This window comes from Phoca vitulina, unplaced genomic scaffold, assembly GCF_004348235.1.
Source record: "Phoca vitulina isolate PV1807 unplaced genomic scaffold, GSC_HSeal_1.0 scaffold26, whole genome shotgun sequence".
NCBI lineage: Eukaryota > Metazoa > Chordata > Mammalia > Carnivora > Phocidae > Phoca > Phoca vitulina.
In genome coordinates, this window is record NW_022589729.1 from 11785207 (window position 1) to 11791097 (window position 5891).

General features: G+C 30.8%; 1 pseudogene; it reads right to left on the bottom strand.

Moving 5' to 3' along the window:
- Positions 1-1159: 1159 nt before the first annotated feature.
- LOC116643619 lies at positions 1160-1253 on the bottom strand (annotated as a pseudogene).
- Positions 1254-5891: the final 4638 nt, after the last annotated feature.

Genomic DNA, 5891 nt, shown 5'->3' on the forward strand with positions numbered 1-5891 from the left:
ACAAAAGTGCCAAGGTAATTCAAAGGAAAAAGGATAACCAGTACAGTATGGATAGAATGTATATTAATGAAACAGAATACAGAATCCAGAAATAGACCCACTGACATAGTAGTGTGACAGGAAGATGAACGGGCATTGCAAAGAAATATGGACAAGATAAACTTTTCAATAAGTGACACTGGTATATCAGTGTAACCACATTAAAAAAGGAAAATAAGTTTTTTTTTTTTTTTACTTTATCCCCAAACAAAAAATAAATTCTGAGTTGAATAACTAAACATGAAATAACAAGACAAAGTTTTGATAATATAATATTGGAAGATACCTTCATTATGTTAATAAGAGAAAAAATATTTAGATAAGACTGAAAAGACAATCTTCTCATAATGGAAGAGTTCAAGAATGCAATTCAAACACATGAGTGCATTTGAAGCCTCTGTTTCTTTCACACCCATCAACATTAAATGGACCAAAACAAATAATCTGGTCAAGCCCAAAGTCAAGAGGTAATGAAATGCAATCTTCCATCATGAGGCCATGGCAAGCATTTAGATGTATAATACCTACTGTGGAGTGAAAAATCAGGATCAATAATTCAGTCAACCACATCTTGAACACAAGGTAGAAAGAAAACATTGGCATTCATTTATTTCTAACCAAATATTGTATTTTTGCCATAGTAAATTTTTCATTCATTTTTTTTTTAAAAATCATGATACCGCATTTGACAAATCAATGTATTTACTAAACAATGAGTTGGGAAGCACAATTACAAGCTTTCCCTAACATAAGCATAAAATTTCTCTCTAGTAGAACCAAACAAGATTTTTAGACACTGCACATTTAATTTGAAAACTTCAGAGAACAAATTTATCCAAATTGGACAAAGACACATTCCAAGACTTAAGGGAAAAAAAAATCAAGTGTTGTATAATATTTCCCAACTTATATATAAATATTCTATTTACAGTTCCTAAAAACGTAAATGTTCTATTTTCTTTTCAGGTGTAACTCAGCTTCATTTACATGTCATAGTTTACTTTACAGAAATATTTTTCTAGTTAAATATTGCAATTTCATGATTCAGTGTCTCACATTGTGCTTTTAATCATATTGCTTTTTCCAGGTTAATCTGTAAAGGGTTCACTGGGGAACTGCACAAAATATGGAACACTTCATGAATTTGCACGTCATCCTTGTGCAGGGGCCATGCTAATCTCCAATTTTAGCATATGTGCTGCCGAAGGGAGCACATAAATGTGTTATTTTGACATGTGTAGTTTTAGCAATAATTATCATATTTCAGCTCAGGTATTTAAAAAAGTGTTTTTTACTAAAACTACAGAATATACTTATGTATGATATTAATGCTTTGTCTACAAAATATAATTCGAATCTGTCTTCCATTTACCCAATAACTTTGCAATTATGAAAATTTACTGTGTTTTGAAGCAAAGTGATCTGGCAAGATACCTCATATGTATATTTTGGATGAATATAGATAAAATATTCAAGTGATCTTAACATGAACTTATATTAAATTAATTATAACAATTGTCTATATTTATATGAAACTTTGCAATGAAATGAGCAAATAAATTGTGCAGATGGGAAAATTGAATTAAATTGATTATCTACGTTAGCTACCCACCTTACCCCTTTGTGCCAAAATTCAGAACATCACATTGGCTATATAAAACTAACTTTAAATTAAATATTATGCAATTTTAATCAACAGCCATTGAGATTTCAATGGCAGGAAGAGATACAAGTAACTGTGTGTTTATGAGACACCTTAAATTATAAAGGAATATTGTAGATCTCAAATATTTTCTCTAGTGATTATGGGGTAGTACAATGTTTATTTAGGCTTGTTTGGAGTATCATTTTAATAAAGATTGGTTATAAGAATGGACTAATAAGAGAACCTCAAATAAAGCACCAAATTAAATCTCAGACAACTGTTTTTTAAAGCTAGAAAAATTATCCATTGCACCTATATTAATGCTGTTTTTGTATTTATGAAACTTCTGTAAAAATGTGTGACTTTAACAATATGCACCTTTTAATCCATATTTTAAAAAGTAGATTGTATTATTACTACGACTTTTTTGTTGTTGATACCACAACTACTGCCTTCATGTATGAAGGCAAAAATGACTACCTATAAAAATATATGGGCTGAACATTTACACACATACACAGACATAGTATATACATATTTACACAAATATATATACAGCAGAAAAGAAAAAAAGGAAATATATTTCATTTTGCACATTTTTTTCTGATTTGAAGAAAACAGCATTGTAGAGATACAATTTTTTAAATTAATAATATGCTCCACGGAGTAGAATGAATCAAAGAGTCAGTATTTTCAATTTTATTAGCCAAAATACAAAATGAAATCTTGAATTAAATAGATGACAAGTAAAAAGTGATAAGAACATTTGAAAAATCATTTGTCAGAAAAAAAAATAACAGTATCACTTGAAAAACAGGTAAGGAAAATAAGTTAATTAAATGCATAAATATACACCAGGTAAAATTATTATTTTTAGATACCTATTTTTAGAGTAAGATAATGTATATAAAATGTTTTTTAGAAAAATTTTAATGTATTTATTCTTTTTTATTAAGGTAATTTTTTGGAAAAGTTTTAAGTTCATAGCAAAATTGAGGAGAAGTTACAGAGATTTCCCAAATACCTCTTGCCTTCACACATAACCTTGTCTTCTCCAATATTAACATTCCCCACCAGAGTGGTACATTTCTAACAGCTGATGAACCTAAATTGACACACCATAATCACTCAAAGTCCAAAGTTTACATTAGAGTTCACTTTTGGTTTTAACATTCCATGGAATGTTAAATTATTTATTGATAAATATATAATGATATGTATCCATCATTATAGTACCATACAGGTATTTTTATCCTACCAAATATTCTTTGTGCTCTACCTATTCATCCCTCCATTCCCCCCCCAACCCAAACCTGGCAATCCCTAGTATTTTTACTGTCTCCACAGTTTTGTCTTTTCCAGTATGTCATGTAGTTGGAATCATACAGTATGTAGTTTTTCCAGATTGATTACTTTCACTTTGTAATGGGCAGTTAGAATTCTTCCATGACTTTTCATGGACTGATCGCTCATTTCTTTTTGTACTGAATAATATTCTATTGTCTAGATGCACCACCGTTTATTATCTATTCACCTACTGAAGGATATCTTGGTTGCTTCTAATTTGGCAATTATGAATAAAGCTGCTATAAGCATCTGTGTGCAGATTTCTCTGTAGACATAAGCTTTCAACTCCTTTTAATAAACTCCAAGCCTCCTTCTAACAACCATATGAGTGAACTTCAAAGACTTCCAATAGCCATTTGAGACTGAAAATGGATTTACCCCCAATCTTTGAGGTGCCTGCATGTCCAGCTAACAAACTGATGTAGAGATTTTGATCCAGAACCACCTAGATAAAATAATTATTGGATTCCTCTCCTACAGATACCATGGAAGAAAAAAAGTTTATTATTTTAAACATTAAGTTTAGAATACTTTGTTACATAGCAATAGATAACTAATGTGTGTGATATTTTAAAAAATTTAGTCAACACATATTTCTTGAACACCTACTGAATGCCAGACATTGTTCAAAGTACCACAGATTCAATTGTCAAGAAGAAATAGGATAACTGATTTCATTGTGATAATTTCTTTTTTTCTTGATTAGAATTTCTTGCTTAGTTTTAATTTTCCTTTGAATAAAATTGTAACTATATACCTTAGTAATTGAAAGCAATTAAACTTTTAATATGAGACAGATTTCGTATTAACTCATTTCTTCATCATAACAATATTTTGAGATAGAAATTTGTGCCAATACTAGACTATTATTGCATATAAAAACCAAATTCATACTTCTATACTCTGAAATTCCAGGGCTAGGCTGTGCAAGCTTGTTTAAACTTTAATGGCTGGTTCTCTACGAAATTTTGCCAATATGGGGCACTTTAGAGAAACTAGAAGGCAGGAGGGAATAGGAAGGGATATGCTTCTTCCTGTTTTCTCAGAGTTCTACTGAATGTTGCCTTAGCAATACTCCACATTAGTAGAGAAAGTTGATTCTACTCTCCACCTATGCTTGTTACTCCCAGAAACAGCCCTAAACTTACTCTTTAGAACTGCCAACATCAGAAACACATCCTCAGAGGTCTAGGTTTTTGACCTACAGGGCCCTTCTCCAAAAGTCTGGGTTCTCATAACTCCAAATCACACTTTGTTTTTTCTCTTAGTTTGATCATGATTCTTCCTAGGAGTTACCATTTGCATGTTACTTCAATGTTCAATATTCAATATTTCTTTCAGTTATCCAAAACTTGTAAACAATTCTTAACATTAATTTCTCTTTCTTAAAATGCTTAGTGTGGTTTCTGTTTTCTAAGTGGACCCCAAATATTATAGTATTTTGTTTTTTCTCATGTCACTCAAGGTCATAGAATATCTGAGTGGAAATGCTGAGTTGAAACTCAAGTGCTGTGGCCAAAGAGCTCTTGCATTTAATGAGTAATCTCTTTTGTTATGAGTTGTAATATATAGTTTTCTCAAAATTATTAGTTTTAGATATTCTGAATTAAAAAAAATAATAACCTGCTTTAGATCTGAGATAAATCAGATTTATAAGAAACAGAAATTTTACCCAATATCATGTATTACTCCTGATTTTGAGAACATGAGTAGCTGTGAAGCAGAGGTAAAATCGAAGTAAGTCAGTAACAGCCAACTCAGCCTCCCCATTTCTTTCTTGCAACATTAGTATGAGATGTGGACTAGCATTTAAATGTGAGGTTAACAAAAGAGACTTTACACAAAAGGGGGATATTTTATTTAAGAAATCTCTTCCATTTTATAGTCGAATAATTGCACTATTTAATGATATTTTGCAAAGAGCCAACAAATAAATCTATACATTCCAGATTTGTTTTCCATAAAAGTTCTAGAGAGAATAGGTACATTCTCCTTTTTTAATTTCTTTTTTTCTATTTTAATTAATTAATTTTTAAAAATAATATTCGTTAGTGAACATAGAGTACATCATTAGTTTTTGATGTAGTGTTCAATGATTCATTAGTTGTGTATAACAGCCATTGCTCCTCACACATGAGCCCTCCTTAACAACCATCACCCAGTTACTGAACAGGTACATTCTATAAAAAAATATTCCATAGGTAAGGACTCTTTCACTTTTAAATACCATTAATGCTTTAATTATGAGTTCTGCCAATAGCATGTATTTAAGGGAGTTTTACTGGACCATTTTATTCCCCCCTGGTCTGTCTCTAAAGAAAATTTAAAAAATACATTTCAGGTCCACTACTAATGCTTTAGGTCTCTAGCTGATAGTTGCTTAGACATTATTTTGTTTTTGTGATATGCTTGCCTTTTATAATTTTAAGTATATGGGACTTGGAGTTATACTTCAGTGCAGCCTAATTCTTGCTTTGTTCAATTATCTCTCAGAATTTAAGCTGTGATCATTCAAACTGTTGCTTTAAATTGTTAATATTTGGGATTTTTGTTAACCTCTATAAGATGTTTTTAATTTTTAAATATGTATAAGATACACATAATTGTATGTATTTATGTGTGTCTGTACACATACATATTAATAGATATGGTTAGTGATAAGAAAACAATGAGCTTAATTGGATTTAGACAGAATATTGCTCATGGCACTGAAGAGAACATGAACTTCATGCTCACGTTAGATTCCTTTGTCTTTCAAGCATGGGAATAACACAGAATGTGCCTAGATAGATGTTGAGTACACAGTGATCTGTGTCACAGTTGAGAAATAGTTTAGGGAACCCGATCTTACCAGAGACTG